Genomic DNA, 20,728 nt, shown 5'->3' on the forward strand with positions numbered 1-20,728 from the left:
TGGTGGGAACGCACCAAGGACTGAAGCAAGGATGTCTTCTGTCTCCCCTGTGGTTCACGCTTTATGTTAATGGCTAGAAAGACGACTGCAAAACAGCGAATTATGGTTTATCCTAGATGCGTAATGGACAAATGGTGAAACAGAAGCTCCCTGGACTGACGTATACGGAAGACATAGTGCTACTACCGGACAATAAAATAGATTTTCATACACTAGGAAACATCTATGGTAACGCAGCGACAAATGTAGTCCTCATGTTTAGCTCAGAGAAATCGGGAATTATGGTCTTCGATGAACAGACGAGTAATTACGTGGTGCCAATTCAGCAGCAAGTCATACCCATAGTCAAGCACTATACCTCAGCGTATACATAAATGAAGAAAGACGTACTCAAGCACTCACCAAGATAATCTGAAAATAAAGGGGAAACATGAGGTGGTGCGGGGAACCTGGAAAGGAATAATGGTGTCAGCGCTAACGTTCGCAAATGTCATTCTATGCCTAAAACCGGATAGCATCATCATCATCATCAGCCTGGTTACGCCCACTGCAGGGCAAAGGCCTCTCCCATACTTCTCCAACAACTCCGGTCATGTACTAATTGTGGCCATGTCGTCATTGCAAACTTCTTAATCTCATCCGCCCACCTAACTTTCTGCCGCCCCCTGCTACGCTTCCCTTCCCTTAAAATCCAGTCCGTAACCCTTAATGACCATCGGTTATCTTCCCTCCGCATTACATGTCCTGCCCATGCCCCCCCCCCCATTTCTTTTTCTTGATTTCAACTAAGATGTCATTAACTCGCGTTTGTTCCCTCAGCCAATCTGCTCTTTTCTTATCCCTTAACATTACACCCATCATTGTTCTTGCCATAGCTCGTTGCGTCGTCCTCAATTTAAGTAGAACCCTTTTCGTAAGCCTCCAGGTTTCTGCCCCGTAGGTGAGTACTGGTAAGACACAGCTATTATACAGTTTTCTCTTGGGGGATAATGGCAACCTGCTGTTCATGATCTGAGAATGCCTGCCAAACGCACCCCAGCCCATTCTTATTCTTCTGATTATTTCCGTCTCATGATTCGGATCCGCCGTCACTACCTGCCCTAAGTAGATGTATTCCCTTACCACTTCCAGTGCCTCGCTACCTATTGTAAATTGCTGTTCTCTTCCGAGACTGTTAAACATTACTTTAGTTTTCTGCTGATTAATTTTAGACCTACTCTTCTGCTTTGCCTCTCCAGGTCAGTGAGCATGCATTGCAATTGGTCCCCTGAGTTACTAAGCAAGGCAATATCATCAGCGAATCGCAAGTTACTAAGGTATTCTCCATTAACTTTTATCCTCAATTCTTCTCAATCCAGGTCTCTGAATACCTATTGTAAACACGCTGTGAATAGCATTGGAGAGATCGTATCTCCCTGCCTGACGCCTTTCTTTATTGGGATTTTGTTGCTTTCTTTATGGAGGACTATGGTGGCTGTGGAACCGCTATAGATATCTTTCAGTATTTTTACATACGGCTCGTCTACACCCTGATTCCGTAATGCCTCCATGACTGCTGAGGTTTCGACAGAATCAAACGCTTTCTCGTAATCAATGAAAGTTATATATAAGGGTTCGTTATATTCCGCACATTTCTCTATCACCTGATTGATAGTGTGCTTATATAGGTGCAGCGGTGGCGTAGAGGTAGAACACCCGCCTCGCGTGCAAGAGGTCCATGGTTCGAATCCTGGTGCCGCGCAATTTTCCACCGGTTTAAAAGAAATCCGCGTGTTGATAAAATTGCATAAACAGGCCTGGAGTGTGGCCTGATCCCGGTGACCAGAACCGGTAACGCACTCCCTCAGCAGAGCAGGATTGGCCACCCTGGTGCAGTACTTGGCCACACCCTCCTATATGAACACAACCATCAAACCGGATAGCATGTCAGTGTTTGAAGTTAACTAAAGATCAGTGGGCCAGTCCGCTTCGGGAGTTTACGGTAAAACCACAAATGAGGTAGTGCAGGGTGGCATGGGCTGGGCCACTTTTGAAGTCAGATAAGCACAGAGCAAAATTAGTTTTGAAGGAAGACTGAGCAACATAGATCAAAATAAATGGGCAGCAAAGTCCCCAAGTATCCATACATGAAAAGTGCGGACACAGAATGGAGAAATAGGTTAATAATTTTGGCAACCAAGTGCACCGTAATAGAAACGGTAAATAGACCAACCAGGAGTCATCAGAAAGAAAGTGAGAGAAACAAAGAGAGTTAATTCGATGCAAAGAATGGAAACCAAAATGACCATAGTGATTGACAAAGAAGGGAAAGTCCGTACGATAACACAAAGGGCGGTGCCTTACTATTTCAGGCTCAAGCCGGTTGCCTAAGGACAAAAACATACGAGCGCAAATATTCAAAACTAGATTAGGCATCTGTATGCTGCAGCAAAACCTGGAGGCCATTTAGCGCATCCTAACGGAATGCGAAGGCATTCGCCCACTGAGTATCGTAGGTAACGTACACTTTCCAAAAGCGCTTCGGTTTAAACTAGATGAAAGCGCCGAGCTGTCAGCAGTCGAGATAACAAGAGACGTTTCGAGTATTCGTGGGAAAAAAAGAACAGAGAAGAGGTTGATACGGCCGGATCTCTTACAGTCATAGCTAGCGGTACAAGGTAGATTTTAAAGGGGGGAAATAAGATTATGGAGGCGTACACAAAGATGCTAGATAAAACACATGTATAGCATGCCTGATTAATTCAAGCAGGCTAGGTGATTGTCACCGCTCCGTTTCAAAGGGTATGCTATTAACTTATTATTATTATCATCATCATCAGAACCACGAGAGAGGACTGCCCCATCACGCATTTTTAGGTGTTCGCACGCGCTGGGGCGCCATGCATTGCGGAGGCCATACGCAGGCTTCGCGGCGGCAGCACTAGATGGCGCCGAGCGCTCTTAGGAAACTAACATGCATAGCACGCCTTATACATAACTCGACTCGACGGTGGCAGTACGTTGAGTCTCTATACTGATTCAATGTTAAACGCATTACTGGTGACAGTTATCGTCAGATGGGTTCTACAAACAAAAATTTCGTGGCATATTCATCACGCGGCAAAAATATATGCTCGCTCACTCTACACTGTGGTTTACAATACCGTTGTATACAAGCATTTTTGCTTCGACTTTCGTTTTTTTGCCGCGCGGCGAGGGCCAAGCTGAGGATGAGGAAGTAGTCTGACTACGACCGGCGTCGTACTGAAAGGACGCATGGGTGGATAAATGCACTCACACAGCAAACGTGTTTCGGGTTATTTAACTGCTGTCGCAGCAATATATATTCAGTATATTGAGATGTATTCGCGTATCATATTCAGTCAAATATCACGGTCTTCTTTTTCGATTTTCGTTTATTTGCAGCTTAACACAAAGCGATTCGTTAAGAATATCACATACATGGAGGGTCCCTACAAAATATTTTTGTAGTGTTAAAAATACTAATTATGACATTTTCATTAAAATGCGTCACGTTCATGTGCCACAACTCGTACGCCAGTGAGCTTGACTCGCTACACTGCATTGGAAACAGACTTGCGCAAAGGAAAACAGCCACTATAAATCACAAAACCAATATCAAGCTATTTTCGATTGTTCGTCCCACCGAATCTATTACTCATATATGTTTTCCAAGTATCTTAGTTGAGAACCTTTGTCCTTGCTTCGAATCTTTTTAGGAAGCCAGAACAATGTAGGCTGCAGCACCCGAGTATGTTTCTTATCTGTAAAACCTAAAAACTACATTCAAAAGACCTTCACGAAGCGTATCAGCGCGGTTGCTCGCTGGCAATGTTAAATATTCTTCGTGGAGACTGGCCATTTTGTCGTCGGCGAGCGCAAACACTGCAGCATTTCCTGCAGTGTGTCCCAAGGTATGTCACGACTTCTCTAAAGGTGTTTATTTCTTCAATACCACTTGATTTTTCACATTTTTATCATTCCTAGGCTATGCTGATATATGGCGCACAATGTACTTGTATAGCTTCCTTCGTTCAAAGGACATATGAAATATTCTAACTGCCGGCAAACTAGTCTACATGGGGCCGGCAGAACTTTCTTTTAGATTTTCTCAAAATACCCAATTTTCAGCAAGATCGCTTTACACAAACACTGGTGACTTAATTTTGAATTGATGTTTTTGAGTGAAACTATGAGCGCTGCTTTCGTAAATATATATTATGCTATGGATTGAGCTGGCATATCTTCAAAACAAGTTCGGTATGATGCTGCATTTATTAGGTCGCAGCTAGAATGGTAGATTTCAGTGCAAAGCTCTCTTTAGTACTTCCCCCCTCCCCCACCCGCTTCCTCCTTGCGAGGGCAGTTGTGTGGTCGAGAAAACTCAGCCGATCCCGGAGACAATGTGATTCAAAGTGTTGGCTTTCGAACGCGTCTGACCAGTGAACCATACGTGCCGCCGGAATTTGTGTGGCTCGTAGCGATGACCAGTTCTGTATACAGTGCTGTGTCACAGCACTGACTAGTTTCATAGCATTTCACCAATGCAGCTTATGAATGTCTGTTCCCATCGGCATATCTCAGCAGGTCTGCCGGGAAGCTATCGTTTGAGTTCAGAATCGTACTCCGATGTTTTCTGCCCAACCATTTTTTTTTACTTTTTTTCCTGGTAACAGTTCGCACTGACCCTTGGACACATATTTTAACCCATTGCACACCTTGCTCTTTGGCTACATTAGTACCACGTCCCTTTTCGTTCCTGCGCGAAAGAGTTATGTTGTGTCTGGGGGCGTAGCAGGACCCATCCGGGGCATCTTCATCAATAAAAACAATAATTTCAACTAAAGATCGCTTAACGCGCTTTAAATGTTTTTGCAAACTCTCTTTAAAAGGCAAACGCGAAATGACATGAGATGACAATAAAGATACTAGGCCAGAACGTAGCCCCGCTGAGTAACTATGCGATAGTGATCATTGTGACGCCTCGACAGCTACGTGCGTCAGGGACGACCTTGCACACTCTTTATTATCAAAGCCACGTTTCTATACCTAGTCTGTTTTGCAAACGTGTGATATTGCGCGCACCGTGACACGCTCGCGTACGTTAAATACACCTCCTATTTTCTGTTAGGTGCCTAAAAGGTGGGCGAAATGTGCCTACGATTCCATTTAAAAATGCTTGACCCACAGTAGGACCAAAGCTCTACCTTCCACAGCCGACAGCTCATTGGTCTAACCATTATGCCACGACCACACAAATGCTTCTCTCTTACCGAAAATCGCTCTTGGAAAGATCTAGTGTGTGCATCACGTGCCTGTTTCTTGCACTCTTCCTTCGTGACAGCTAGCGCTTTGAGAAGCTGTGCTAGACTGCGCGGCTTTCGGGACCAGCCCACATTTTTAAACCCTACTGTCTGCGGGATCGGCCCAAATTTTCGTCAGAAGAATACGCATAAAGTGTGAGATATCCGCCTATTAGGCTAACGCGATAAAAGGAGAAATAGACGAGGATACATGTTTAATGCGATAAAGCTGGCTTCTTCGCCTACTTTGGAGAGGGGGTTCAGGGGAAGGGAGTAAACTGGGCTAATGGAACTTGGCCACGGTCATGGCGCTAGAGCCAGCATTTGAGGCCGCTCTCCGTGGCGAACGCCAAGAGTGAGTCGAGCACGTGTCGCGGGTTTGAGCCGCAGGTCAGATCCAGCTGGCGTAGTCCTTGATCGTGGCGGTGGTGACATGTTTGACTCGTACCGCTGCGTGTGCCGTACAATCCCCAATTCGGTGTGCTGTCGTCAGGCGGCACGGCATTCGGCAGTCGGGATATTCGCGAGTATCTGGCTCACCATCAACTAGGCTGCTCTTCTGTCATCTGTCATCTGCAATCGTGGTGGCCTGCGAATCGGTTGTCGTCGTCATTTCTAGCTGCCGTATCCTTCTTTTACTAATAGTGTAGCACCTCCATCGTTCGATCACGTCCGGCGCCAATTAAGGCGAATCCTGAGCGGACAATTTCTCTCGAGCAAGCCAGCACTTTGAGATGCTTGGTGCGTTATCCGCGCTGCATAGCGATGTTTTGATTAAAAGTGCGCAGCTAGTAGCTGATGATGAAAACGAAAATTGCGAGACGCGTTTGCCGTCGAAATTTCATGCGCGTCTCCCACCGTACAACGTCGCTGTGGTTCGTTTCTACAAGGCCAAGCTGTGTGTTGTGACTGAACACGTTCGGTTGCTGGATAAAACTTGCACTCGCTTTTCAATCTACATCATTGAAGCTGAGGGACAAGTTCGTCACTGCAACCTGCAGCACGTCGCTTGTCGTAAAGCACCATTTTGCCTTTCTGGTTCATGAAAGCTTCGCGTACGCATAGCCGAGTAGCTATCGTGTTGTGCTGCTGACCCCGAGGTCGTGGGATCAATTTCAGGTCGTCGCGGCCGCATTTCGATGAAGGTGAAATGCGAAAATGGCCGCCTAGCATGCACTGAGCGCACGTTAAGGAACGCCAGGTGGCTAAAATCAAATCGGAGCCCCCTACTACTGCGTGCCTCATAAACCCCTAAATTTAAGTTTCTTTAGAGCCTTATGGGGGGGGGGGGGCGCTGTCACGGTAAATGAGTTCAACGCCAAAGGGAGTCATTGACATGTCGTTCTTTTTGTTTTTTTTTACAACTGTCGAGTAAAACCCTTTTCTTAGGATTATACTTGTATACTGTATTGTATGTCATCATCATCATCATCATCAGCCTGGTTATGCCCACTGCAGGACAAAGGCCTCTCCCATACTTCTCCAACTACTCCGGTCCTGTACTAATTGTGGCCATGTTGTCCCTGCAAACTTCTTAATCTCGTCCGCCCACCTAACTTTCTGCCGCCCTCTGCTACGCTTCCCTTCCCTTGGAATCCATTCCGTAACTCTTAATGACCATCGGTTATCTTCCCGCCTCATTACGTGTCCTGCCCATATTATGGGAAAATGTTTGAGTACAGACATTTCCGCAATCCATGCGGTGATTCAAAAATTACGAGCTTCGAATATCGAATCGAACCTGAGCTATTTCTGTTTCTAAAAGTAAAAACCGAGAAATTTAGGAGGGGGCGCTGCAATAAAATGACCATTTGGCCAGAAGGTGAAGAAAGCATTGGCAGTGATAGCTTGGTATAGCGTTGGCCTCGAGTTACTCGCACGTCGCTCTAACGATACACAGAGGCGACATGACGCGACGAAGCACCCTAGACAACTCCTGGTGCGCCGAACAAACAATACTCTGGCATACGCCTGTCGCTTTACGACTCTGGCGCTGTGTTAACCCTGGCAGCAGTGTTCTAGCGGTGTCGCACCTCGATGGTGCTTGAGATGAGACCGACGGAAAACCGTTGGCGTTAGGCGCCTAGTAGGTGACGTCTAAAAAAGGGACGTCTATCACGTAGTTCCGGCTCCCGAATTGCTTCCGGTGCATGAAGTCAGCTTAAAGCATAGCCTTCTAGATCTGTTCTTGTTATCCAGAGAGAGCCGTCGCTGGGCCGTGGATTCGGACACCACCTATGAAAGTATGGTGTTGCTTGACGTCTGCTGTCCGTTCCGCTAAGACCAGTGCATGCACCAAGGTGCTGTGTGCACGCACCTGCTAAGCGGGGATGTCTCATTTGTGCGCACTAAACATTCGTGCCAGCGAAGCCAGAAAACTGCCCTAGCTCCGTTGCAGAAATGACGTAACGAAGCGTGAGGGCGCGTCCACTTGGCCTCGTCGCTTTTGCACCCAAAGGCACGGCGCGTCTCTGAAGACCTGATCTTCCATGTACAAGCCACACATGCACGTCCATGGAGTGACAGCACGATGGTGGCTGCACTAACTTTCAATTTATTTCTTGTCGCAATAAAAAAATATGTATTTCAATTAGTGCAAGGCCATTTCAAAGGTGAATCCACTGAGCAGCTTAAAGATGAACAAGCAAACAGTAATGAACAAGAAGAAAGGGGGTTAGCTGAGGGGCCCGATTTTTATAATCATATTATGAGAATACAACAAAGAAAGACGCCAAGGACAACATGGGGGAAATTACTTGTACTTATTAATTGAATTCAATACGTGATAAATTAATGGCAATGAAAGTGGTTGAAAGAACAACTTGCGGCTGTAAAAGCAAACAGTAGAAGGGCATCGCAGTTCCTAGTTGGATTACAACGGCATTTGTGCCTTGTCATTCACCGTCATTAACCATCAGCCACTTACAGTAGCTGGGAGTTATTGTGGAGATACCTTTTTTTTTTCATTGCCTACAGGTCCGGGTAGTTGCAATAAACGCTAGATTTGACCTTAACCAAATATTCCAAAGAACTGAATATCGATTTGCGCTCAATGCTTCAATTCTATTCGCATCCAGCAAATCGAATATCCCAATATTTCTAGGCACGTTAATATTTCCTTTTTTTTCCAGAACTTGCTGTTAGATCTCCACGTTTTTCGTGTGCATTGGTCTCCCCGTGGTTGCGAACCCTGTGAAAGAATCTTTCCGCGAACCAGCGAAATCGTCTCAAATAATTTTGCTCTCCTATATATGTTTCTTCTGTAACAAAGCTGAAATTCTTCTTCGCGCACTAAGTGCAGAATTTCGATCTACGCTGGGAGCAAAAAAAAATCTCCTGCAGAACTAATTTCGTGAAGAACGTCGACATTAATGCGATTAGCAACGAAGTAATGCAGGGACACACTGTATTGCCACCGCAGAGACGCGTCATGTAAGCGGTGTGAATGGTGTAGCCGGGCTCTTTTCTCGCGCGTTCCGCTGAAAGCGCTGCGCCATTCCACATAGCCGCCGCGAAGCCCGCGCGTTGCGCTCGTGTGAACAGACATTTAGACAAGTTTGTCGGCATATATGTGACGTGGGTTACATTCCGTTCGCCAGTGAATAAATTTTGAACGATCGTTTTTCTGATGAGGAGCGGTACAGACTGAGGGGCACAGAGTTACCAAACAAGGCATCAGAGACAATTGTTCAATAGCGGCAAAGCACCGGTGGCGTGTGCCTACTAACCAAACTTCGCGTCAAAGAGGGTCATTGAAAGGCGATCCATACCAAACGACATGTGCCCAGTGACTCAAGTTGGCGTCAAGGAGGTTCATTGAAGAGCCGTACGTAACTAGTGGCTTATACGTAGTAACCCATGTTGGCATTTAGGAGACTCGTTGAAGTGCGGCACATACCTGGTGATATGCGAAGTGACTCGATTTGGAGCCAGGTTCATTGAAGAGCGGCACAGATCAACTGCCACATAGCGAGTGCTGCAAATTGGCATCATAGAGGTTCAGTTAACAGAGACACATACCCAGTACCACACACCCAGTGAACCAAGTTAGTTCTGTAGTTGGTTTATAACTATCTTCCATCAGTACAGCTGACCAATGCGCTACCCATTTGGACATGGACTAGCCAACCTCAGTGGTGGACTGGGAAATGGTTTGGTAGGTACATAGATACATGGACGGACGGACGGACGGACGGGTGGATGGATGGATGGATGGATGGATGGATGGATGGATGGATGGATGGATGGATGGATGGATGGATGGATGGATGGATGGATGGATGGATGGATGGATGGATGGATCCTAACTGAAATAATCAGCCGGGACTGCAATCGAACCGATAATCTCGAAACTTACTTGAACATAAACCTGAACATTGACTGATACAGGCCTCTCCACTCTCGACCCTCCACCTTCCCTGGCACAAGTAACTGCTTTAGAACGAGAGGGTTCAAGCTTCATGGGTGATGCAGACTCAAGAAACGCACTATGCTGAACAAAATACTCTCACTACCACAGTTAAACCACCCTAGAAGCAGCTTGTTAAAATTTGCAGTACAGTTTTTGTACACGCTATGTTCATGTGAAAACACCGGGACCAAAGAGGAGACAGCCTGCAATTCCAAACCACATTTTTTTCAAGGTGTCCGAATGATAGCCATTGGCATTACTACAATATGTGTATGTTAAATTAAATAAATTCTGGGGTTGTACGTGCCAAAACAGCGGTCTGATTATGAGGCACGTCGTAGTGAAGGGCTCCGGGTTAATTTTGACCACCTGTGGTTGTTTAACGTGCATCCATGCACTGTACACGGGCGTTCTTGCATTTCGCCCCCATTGAAATGCGGCCGCCGGGGCCGTGATTCGATCCCGCGATCTCGCGCTTAGCAGGGCAACCCCATTGCTGCTAGGCCAGCACGGTGGGTAATATGGCATGTCGCTAAGCAGCGTAACTCAAGAGGGGTTCCCTCATTGATAGTTCAGGAACAGTTTGCATGTAATAATGCGTTAAGTTCGTCGCAGTTCAAATGAACTGCATCCGCTCAGGGACGGCTTCGTGTGTGCTCTTTTCATGCCATTTTTCTCAAAAGCGGCCCTCAATGTGTTCCTCTTGTACGCCCTTACCATCCTAGACAAGAAATGGTACAGAACAGCCATAAGCAATGAGCTTTATAAAGATATCATCAGGGCTCACAAAGACCTCCTTGGCGCGTTTTGCCCCTCTCTTAGAGTAACATTTAATTATGATTCTCCAACTGAATATTAAGGTGTTCCGACTAGAAATATTGTGAAAGTGTAGCTAGTGAAGGGTAGAAATAAAGCAATTATTTCTGCTGATTACGAAATGTACTGGGGATGCAGCGTACTCACCCGCAAAATGAAGTGAGCTGACTTCCCGCTGTTTGGGTCGCGTACGACTAACGCGCACTCGGTCCACAGTTTCTTCCTCTAATTTCCAAAGCCCAATTACGACGGTTTTTGGTCAAGCGAAGGGAATATGTAGGAGCACCTGTAGGCAAAATATCACGCCACATAGATTGCGGACTTAGAAGATAGTCGTAAGCTCAAAAATTATGCTTTGTTTCCTTGTGTCTCATTTTGGTCCACCCTACCAGGCACAATTATTTCCATGAACCTTGCACGCGCTAGGACATATTTGATAGTACTTTATCATTAGCCTTGCAATGTTTCTGTTGAATATGCCCTTGAGATAATCATAATACATCAGGGCCTTCGGCCACGCTGCCACATTCGGAGGTCTACGACGACTCGTATTGGTTTTCTGCTTTTTTCGCCAGTTATATTTCGTCAATTTAGTCAAGCCAAGGTAATTCACTATTATCGTAGTGTGGTGTGATTAAGTTGTGAATTCTTAATAAAGCAATTAGAAAAACATACATTATTGCAATCAGAACACTGACCGTACGCTGACCATAATTATAAGAAAGGCTTAGCACTAATGTGACTATCATAATGTTAGTAGAAAAACAAGCATATTAGCAAGTGATGATGAGCGTGATCGAAAGCATTAGACAAACCTGCTTCACCGCGGAAAAGTTTGTGCCTTGCGCAGCATGACTTAATCTGTTTCTCCTACAGAGTGCACTTTATGTGAATTTTTTTTTTTCAAATAGAAATAGATAGTGGGCATTGTTCCTGATTACAGCTTGAGGAAACGGATCCGTTTGTTGCAGCTACATAACCTTAAATTTATTTGCCTCATAAAAGATTGTCCTGTTTCCAACGTGCCGCAAGTCATCTTCGATTGTTTGGGATAACTTGTGTACACAGCGCGGTCATTGAAATCGGCACACTTTGTCACGTGGTAACTATATTGGAGGCTTAGAATCTGGTACACAGTGTTGAACCAGTTCCACATATCGAACCAACTTGCGAACGCTTAGAAAGATGTATTCCGCCAAGCGAAATCGAAACACCTTAAACACGTCGCATAGCCCAGTCGGTATTTTACCAGTTACACTCAATGTCTTTTACGGTTTCTCTTTCCAGGTTTTTACTAAAATCTCTCCAGGATGTTAATTTACATATTAATGGGTATTTTTGCAGCACATACGTTACTTCTTGCTGAGGAAGCGGACATATTTGTTCTGGTACCAGTTCAGAGTAGTGGCAGTAAGTAATGTTTATTTTTATTTATTTCATTACATACCCTCATTACATGAAGGTAGATCAACCCGCTGTAACACCGATGCTTTTGCACAGGAAAGGGCAGCCGATTGGCCTTGAACGTTCGAAAATTACAAACTGCATGCAAGATTTCTTATATTTTCAGCAAAAGATCTAAGCTCAGTTTTGTGCCCCGTTTAATAGAGTTTCAGCCAGGGCATACATCATTGATCTTATGCTTACTCCTCATTCCTGGCATGGCATTGCCACTGAGCTGCTTCATTTTTTTCGTCTTACATAGTGACTGACAGAATACTACAGTAATGTAAGAAACAATATGACTAGCTGGTCACATTCCTATAATGTTACAGTGGTGAACGTACCAATACCGACTTCAATGGGGGAACTAGGGCTGGCAGTATTTATGCATTCACAAAAGAAATAATGTTTGGTAAAGCCTACGCATATATGTATTCACTTTGGCTATGAAATCACGTGAAGGCAAGAAATTTTGTTATTTTCTTCAATAGTTTGGCACATAAATCTCTCTCGCTCGTTTTGCTCAATTATTAGAAGCTATGGCATGGACAAATATTTCAATGTTATCATCTTTTATGCCTAACTTGTTATAGTGGTAGGCCTCCAGAGGCCCTGTCAAGGAAAGAGGTCTTTAAGATCAAATCTATAGTGATGAGTCATTACTTCTGCAATGTTAACAAACTTCTGGTTATTCAATATAAGATTAGCTGTCGTAGTGCGTATTATTAAGTTAAATATTGTCCCATTATATGGTGATGCTAATCCGTAAATTGTAATACCGTGCTTCAACAATGGTCCTCAACAACCAACAGCCTTGTATGTTGCCTTCCTTAAGCTAACGACACCTACCTCAATTTTTAAATGGCTGTACAAACTGCTCTGTCTTTCTTATCCAGGCATTCAGTATCTTAGGTCAGTGAATACCTTTAATCAAACAGCAGACCAAGACATTTCAAAATAGTTGGTAAGATACTCGTCATGTAAACGTCCTGCTCTGTTTAAATCAACCTTCTTGTGGGGATTGCTAAAACACGTTAACATGGTCTTATATTCATTATTAATTAAGTAATTATCCTCGAATTACTTCATAACTATATATACGCAGGTGCACTCATTCACTGAAGTTTTCATCAGGTAGTGCTATCGCGGTATCGTCGCCAAGCTCATCTAACGGAGTTTAATGCCAGTTCGGCCACATCCTTCACATGTAACTAAAAATTAATGGGCCTAATACCGACCTCTGTGGTAATCTATATTCTAGAGGGGGAAATCAGTGGTCATTATATTACTAGTCCATTCTTATTTCTAACACTCTTCCTTCGAAGGTGCGGAATACTTAGATGATGTTAAAATATGTTCAGCGCTATATATTTGCAGTGACCTATGCAGTGACCAATGCAACATGCAGAAGCTTTCTGCTTATATCTGGGCATTAAGTGGACTCGAGAAACACAGCGCCGAAAGAAGAATGAGAAAGAAAGAAATTGTTTCTCCCGCAGCAACGAGATAGCTAGCTATGGGGCGCAATGTTATTCGCATGAAGTCTTGCACTATTTCATGCTTCCTCACTTATTGCAAACATTCGCAGATGCGCACGATCAATCTCCTTTCTAGCGAAAAAATTAAAAAAAAGAAACATCATTCATTGGCTATGTCCAAACCATCTTCGTTTGTGGCGGCACCGCTCTCCAGTGGCACTCTCCCCCCTCTCCCCAGAAGCGGAAAGACAAGATGTCTTTCTTTTTTTCTATCTTACCTTTCACTTCCTATCGCTAGCGTTGTTTATATTCTTTTACCTCAGCGCTAGGCTTTTAATGAGCTGCAGAGCGCGGCGTCTGTTGATAATGTTAGCTAACGCTCAAGAGGCAATCTATACCGTTACCGGAGTTGCTGAGTTGGAATCTTCGCGGCCACTCCGACTTTTAAAGCTATGGCTCTTTTTTTATTATTATAATTGCCATTTCGGCCATTTCCGTGGACTGAATATCTGGACTTCATGGAGTTTCTCCTCGACCGCGTGCCCAGCGCTAGCATTCCATTGCGTCACGCCCTCATTATAATCTCTGTCCTCGTCCTTCCACGGTTGTCACACCCTTCTCGCCGCGTTGCTGTCGTCATAGAAACGCCGTGTTTTTTTTTTTATGGGCGCCGCACCACCTTAATCGCCGCATCGTCGACGTCGTCGTTTTGTGCTTTTTCGTTACACACCCGCACGCGTCGCACTACTGGGCATCTCAGCAGTTTTGCAATACGAAGCTGTGCCTTCATTTGTACGCGTACAAGTAGTCCCCGATGGGTTTCAGTCGGATTTCTTTTTGTAGCATTTTAACAACCAACCTTAAAATTGCGGTGACGGACACCGGCAGATACGAAAATAACTAATAGCAATTCAGGCCCACAACAGCTAGCGCTGCTTTTAAGGGGATAACATGCTGCCCCGTTTGCTACCCTACGCTTGAGGAGGAAGAAGAAGAGCAGCAAAAAATGAGGCAACAGGCGGTGGGACCGACCATTGCCGAAAAGCAACACTGCACGACGGAATGACTCTTTCTGCCATGAAAATGAAGTACTGTTTTAAGGGATACTGAATAAATCGCCAAGATTTTTTCAGCCTTAATGAAAGTTTTGGTGCTGGAATTGTTTGAGACAACCTTGGTTTCAGACAGACACTACCGGAAAATGACGAATTTAATCCATTCTTCGCAAAATACCGCGTCTAGCGGCCGTAACGCGAACTAGAGGAACTGACGTGTCTGTGACATGTCTGTGACGTGTCTGTGCCGCATACTGGCGTGCGAGCCATCGCCCGCGTCTGCCCACGCCCGTGGACGGCGTCGGTCGACAGCGAACTACGTCTCAACTGAGCAGCTGGTCGCGGCCGTGTACTTGCTTCCACAAGCGGAGCTTGTACCCAAGTCTTAAAAATCGCTGTCTCCTTCCCTCATTTTTGTTTTACATTTTGTTCAGTATGCCTTTAACTCCTTTTGAGTTGAAAAGCGGCAAGACTCATGTACAAGCGTATCGTTTTCGGTGGTTGCTCGTTCGTCTAATTACCATAGCTAATGAAACAGGCGCTTACGTAGGCTCCACTGCTCTTGTTTGTATGTATCATACGTGTATATAAGTGTGGCATGCTTAAGCCTACAAACCTCGTTTAAATTTCTGTGGCGAAGTGTCGCCGGAGCCTCATGAAGGCCTCGTGTAGCCGCACTGGCGCTACGATTTTGATAACGTGCTGGCTGAACATCTAGTTGGCTAAATAGTGCACAGGTTTTATATCCGGTGACATAACAGTAACCTTATTCCCGTGTGACTGTATAATAATGACTAAGCAGTGACAAGCACATAACAACTGCTTTAATATATTAGCAGTTTTCAGAAGATAAGGCAGGGGCTGTGAGTAAGAAAACCCTGTTGATTACACAAAGTACGAAATCTCTGAATCATGAACTAAAATACTCAGTTATGAAGTCACCCTTCGAAGTTAGGAATAAAAAGCATAATGACTAGCACAATGTAGCCATTTAAGGCCTAGCTTGAAACTGTGCAATCTTGCTATTTTATTACATCGAAAATCGCATTTACGAATAAAAGGCTGAGAAATGCTGTCTATTGTACTTTATGTGTAAATTGGCTAAAATAAGCTGCATTATTGTGCAAATTATCAATAACTATGTATTTCCCAATGTCTACTTGAGCATAATATTTGACAGAGCAGCGTGTTCTCCCACTTTCCTGCCTGCTTCAATATGCTGTTTTCAAGCGTATTGCACCTTTGAAGCGTACTGCTTCTTATGCAAGTAAGATAATTCGCTAAGCAGGCGTGTCACATCAAATGCTTCAAGCAGGGGTATAGCTTCAGAGGGAAAATACGAATTCCAACGACGCACGTAAACATAAGCGTTTCGTATCAGGAATCGTGGGAACGCATTCACTGCGGGATGACAACGGGCCGACCAACAGGCGGCAGCCAACACCGTCTCTGTGCGACATCAAAACAGAAATGGCGGCTGACGGAGCATGCTACACGTGATCTCTTTGCCCTCTTTAGTACAATACGCGCGACGAAACAGTTCTCTTTGTCAGTGAAAAATGACATTAACATAGGCGACTTACTTGATTTGCGGCGATAACCTAGCCAGTTTCTCTATGAATAAATAGAAGCCGAGATGGCCGTGCTCGGCTACTACTGGACGTGACAACAGTGGCGGTGACATTGGGGCATTTTAATACCCTGGTACAATACGGTATGTTTTGTCAAAATAAATGTTCCGTAATTATGTCCGCGTGGGCAAACGAAGGAAAACTTGTCGGAATGTATAGCCTACACCCTGCAGGCACTTTCGGTGCATTTCACAACACGACAGCGAAAACATGCATATCGGACAGAAGTGGAAGTGACAGCGTTCACTTTCAATTATGGCACTAGCTGAATGAAGCTTGCTGGGGAGAAAAAATGCGCATTGATGTAAACGGCGGCCTTCGCGTATGTTCGATACGACAAATTAATACGGTTAGGTCTTACTATACTGTGCAACTGCTCTCCTGTGAAAAGTGTAAGACAATGAGAGAGAGAAAGAAAGCAAGGACAGGAAAGGCAGGGAGTTCAACCAGAAGGACACCCAGTTTGCTACCCTACACTGGGGTTGGGGGAAAGGAGAATAGAAAGAGGAAAAATGGAGAGAGTGAGCACTCAGTGTGTGTGGGAGGGACACTCTACACAAGGACACTATAAACGGTCTCTTAAGCCGGTGCACTTCAAGTATTGCACTAGCGCACGAATCGCTTTGCGTGCCAGTGACCGGCCACCGTCCGAGTATCTTTGACTCGGTGAACGGTCTCGAGCCCAGTCAGTATAAGCAGAGTCCTTCCATGTTTTTCTGGTCACGAAACTCCGCCGTCACGCTATGGGAGAGGTTCATATGCTGCCCAAAGGTGCCGCGACGCGGCGCCACTGTGCCACAGAGGGCATCGTTCGCGTACCGAAACGCGCGCGCAGTGCGAGGCAAGCTGAGTGATCGGGTGCGTTATGTGCATGTGCTGCGCTATTTTTCGAGTGCTGGGCTGTTTGGTTGAAGTGGCGGGGTGGGACAACGATGCCGAACACGTGTTGCGTGCCTGGGTGCCGTTCCGGCTACAAGGGCACGACCGAAAAGGTGTCGTTGTTCTGTTTACCTAATAACAAGGAGCAGCGCGAGAAATGGAAGCGGGCCATACCGCGGCAGGAAAGTGACGGTTTTAATTTCGAATCGAAGTATACACGTGTGTGCGCGAAACACTTTGACGCCTCGGACATCGTCACTGCGTACAATTTCAACATCAACGGCGACGACGTGTCCCTGGAGCGTGAGAAGCCGACGCTGAACACATTTGCTTTATGCTTTGTTGCAACCTCAATTTGTGTTATACCAGGATAGAGTAGTTCACAGCAATAGCGCCCTTACCCCGACCATCTATGAAAGGTATAGCATTAGAATTCCTTTAAATGCAAGTGTTAAAACAGAATAATATGCATTGTTTTATTTTCCATTGTCCTTTAGTCTTGGCTAATGATGGGCTACAATTCTTCAATTGCACGTACTTTTAAGTCTATAAGCTGCTATGAGTAAGAAGGTTATTAGCACACTGTTAGCTACATTTGTATTGTGATTTGCTGAGCAAGTTTTGTCTGCATGTTTAAGTAACAGCTGAAGAAGTAGAAAGGTGGTATCTCTAACAAGCCATTTAAAAAAAAAATTGCTGTATTTGTGATGTGGCTACTTGTGTTCGTTTGAGAGTTCTTTAGCCGTGTGTTATGAAATGCTTATGCTTTACACTTTCTTGTTTATAGAAACAATCGACTATGCATTCTGTACTTATTGCCATTCGTTTGCTGGTGTTTGTTTCCTGCCTCCCAATGCATACCTCTCACGTTTGATCTTATTTCTTTATGCGTATTATATCAGTGTCATGCTTTTAACAAACTTCTTGCATTGTGAATGGTGGACCATTTGTGACCGGACGCCTCCGTGCTATCTGTATTTCGCTCCGCTTATTTTGCATGATAAATAAATGATCGTGCTTGTATTTTGTTTTTGCACCAACACGTTTTATTTATTTTCTTAATCGAATTATAAAGTTTTTTTTTCATTTTTCGACCATGATAAGAATATCAGGACCGGTGATTGCAACATTTTAACATATTGTAAATAGTTGCGAATTAAGAACCAAAATACCTAGTCTCGTCGTTTCTGCGTCGAAACCACGAGCAGTGAAGTGCTGGGCTTACTGACGCTTCTAAACGACTGCTTGCTAAGGCAATTGCCTAATTACAGCTAGTTTCAACTGTGCAGGTCCTAACACTTCAGGTTCGCCTTAATCCGTTGTTAAAAGCCGCACCGAAGGCATTTAGCAGGATGCGTTGTTGGGCAAGTTGGTTCATTGTAATAGGAAACATTGGTTGCGCTTTCTAGACAATCACATGTAAGAAGACAGGACAGGTCTGTCTGTCTGTCCTGTCTTCTTACATGTGATTGTCTAGGAAGACATTTAGTAGCGAAGTTCGGCTTGCATTAATTCTACCTAAATCTTATTCAGAAATGACATCGCTTTGCAAGAAATCTTAAGCGCATGGAGCAGCTCAGTTCCCTTTTCTTTGTCATTAAGTATTCTACGGTAGCAGCCCTTTGCAATAGCAATTTCATTCTTTTGATCTCGTTATAAGATACTGCCCACAGAGTCCTTCTATGCCACAGTTTAACAGAAACTGAACAGCTGTGCTCGGCGAACAATCTGGCGCTATGCGCAACGGAGAATTGGCGCTTACTCCTGTGGTGATAAGTGGGACCACTGGCGTTTTGTTGCGAATGCGCGGTGTTTAATTTCAGGCAAGTATTAAAAAGCGGAGCCCACCGAAGCGTTGAGGCGCACGGCGATGACGAAGAAATCCGGACCGGGACCGCCCGGCCGTGTACGGCGGACGCACTTCGACGGGGGCGAAATGCAAAACACCCGTTTATTTAAATTTAGGTGCATTTTAAAGGATCCCAGGTGGTCAAAACTAATCCCGAGTCCCCCACTACGGCGTGCCTCATAATCGTATCGCGGTTCTGGCTCTTAAAATTCCAGATCTTTCTTCTTTTTGGTCTGAGACCGCCGCAAGCTCCATGTTATGAGCGGCTTTTTTTTTTCGTCCCGTGCGCTCATATCATCGCAGAAGACACGCTGAGGCAGTAATTTAATTATATTCAATGTTAAAAATAGTTACGTGAAACTAAAGCGATGGTTGAGGAAGTTGAGAAAGCTAGAATACCGAGGCTGCCCCACACACAACCACAGCGGTAGCGGCGTTCGCATGCCCTCTCATGCACGGTTGCGCCTCTAGCGGCGGGCGCTGGCGCTATATGAAACTGAGGCGGCAGTTTCGTGACCAGAAAAAACATGGAAGGACTCTGGTATAAGGTTGCCAGCAGAGAGTGGCGTTGTACATCGTAGCGACGGCAGCTACACAATAGGTGCTCGATGGTTTCCTCACACCCACAGGAGTCGCACATCGGGCTCTCAGCCATTCCCGAATGACAGGAGTATGCGTTCGTGAACGCCACTCTCTACCACAAGCGCCACAGCAAGGTTGTTTCGCCGCGGGAAAGGCTAGATGGCAGTTGTAGCTGTAGCGTGGCGTCCAGTTTATGCAGTCGGCAATTGAAGGTAGTTGAACCCCAGAGATATTGTGACTTTTTGCGTGAAAGTAGGCGAAGTTTCCTGGCTGCGTCCAACTTCGCCAAAGATGTTGGACGCGTCTGGGTATCTTCGTGGGCAGACCGAGCAACCTTGTCAGCTAGGTTGTTGCCGACGATGCCACAAGGAGCAGGAGTCCATTGAAATATGATGGTGTGCCCTCTTTCCAGAGCATGGTGGTGCACTTCCCCGATGTCAGATATCATCTGCTCATAAGTTCTGTGATGTAATGTAGACCTGATAATGTGAAGAGCTGCCTTAGAATCCCAAAGTACGACCCATTCCTTTGTTGGCTCTTCGGTGACGTACGTAACAGCGGCATGGAGAGAGTACTGCTTACTGCGCGCCCTAGAAATATTTGAAGTTTTCAATATTTTCCCAGACGCAGACTGTCGCGCTAGCTGTCCATGCCCTTGACAACTGACAAAAGAACCAAATTGTCTTTCATGCTGATTCTTTTTCCGTTTTGTATGTGTCTTCCACGTGCCTGCATATACAGCTTCCGGAAATAAAGAATTTGCTTGTTAGTCACCTCTCTGTGCCTTTTGTACCTTGTAAATTACCAGTCGCGATGATCAACATAAGGTACTTCCGTTGTTCCTTCCTATGAGCGCGACAAGTGCCAAGTCCGTCGATTACGCGAGACGAGCACTGTTCTTTTCAGTATGTACGCCGTTAAACAACTAATGTTACTCCTAACTAATTTAGGAGTAAACTTGAGAACAGCGTGAAAATACTGACAAGAACAGGCAACGCAAGCGCACTCTAAGAACAACCTTTATGTGAAAAAAAATTCGCTAGAACCCATCTTACGATGAGTGCAGACGGTATAACGTCGTTTAGCGCCGAATCACTATAGCAGTACAACATATTTGCCGCCATCGAAACGAGTTATGTATGAGGCATACACTGCAGTGGGACTCCTCTTTCAAACTTTCCTAAGAACACTGGGCGCCATCTAGCGCCGCCACCGCGAAGCCTGCGAGTGGCCTCCGAAACGCACGACGCGCGTGTGCGTGCTAACGCTTAGGAACGCGTC

At 45.2% G+C, this 20,728-nt stretch overlaps 1 long non-coding RNA gene across 1 annotated transcript in view; it reads left to right on the plus strand.

Annotated features, from left to right (window-relative positions):
* Positions 1 to 3,744: 3,744 nt before the first annotated feature.
* LOC142591043 (uncharacterized) overlaps positions 3,745 to 20,728 on the plus strand; it is a 28,445-nt gene continuing 11,461 nt past the window's right edge. Inside the window, exons 1-2 of the long non-coding RNA XR_012830315.1 lie at positions 3,745 to 3,914; positions 11,818 to 11,940. This is a non-coding gene — a long non-coding RNA (uncharacterized LOC142591043). The remainder of the gene's footprint in view (positions 3,915 to 11,817; positions 11,941 to 20,728) is intronic.

This window comes from Dermacentor variabilis, chromosome 8 (assembly GCF_050947875.1).
Source record: "Dermacentor variabilis isolate Ectoservices chromosome 8, ASM5094787v1, whole genome shotgun sequence".
Lineage (NCBI taxonomy): Eukaryota > Metazoa > Arthropoda > Arachnida > Ixodida > Ixodidae > Dermacentor > Dermacentor variabilis.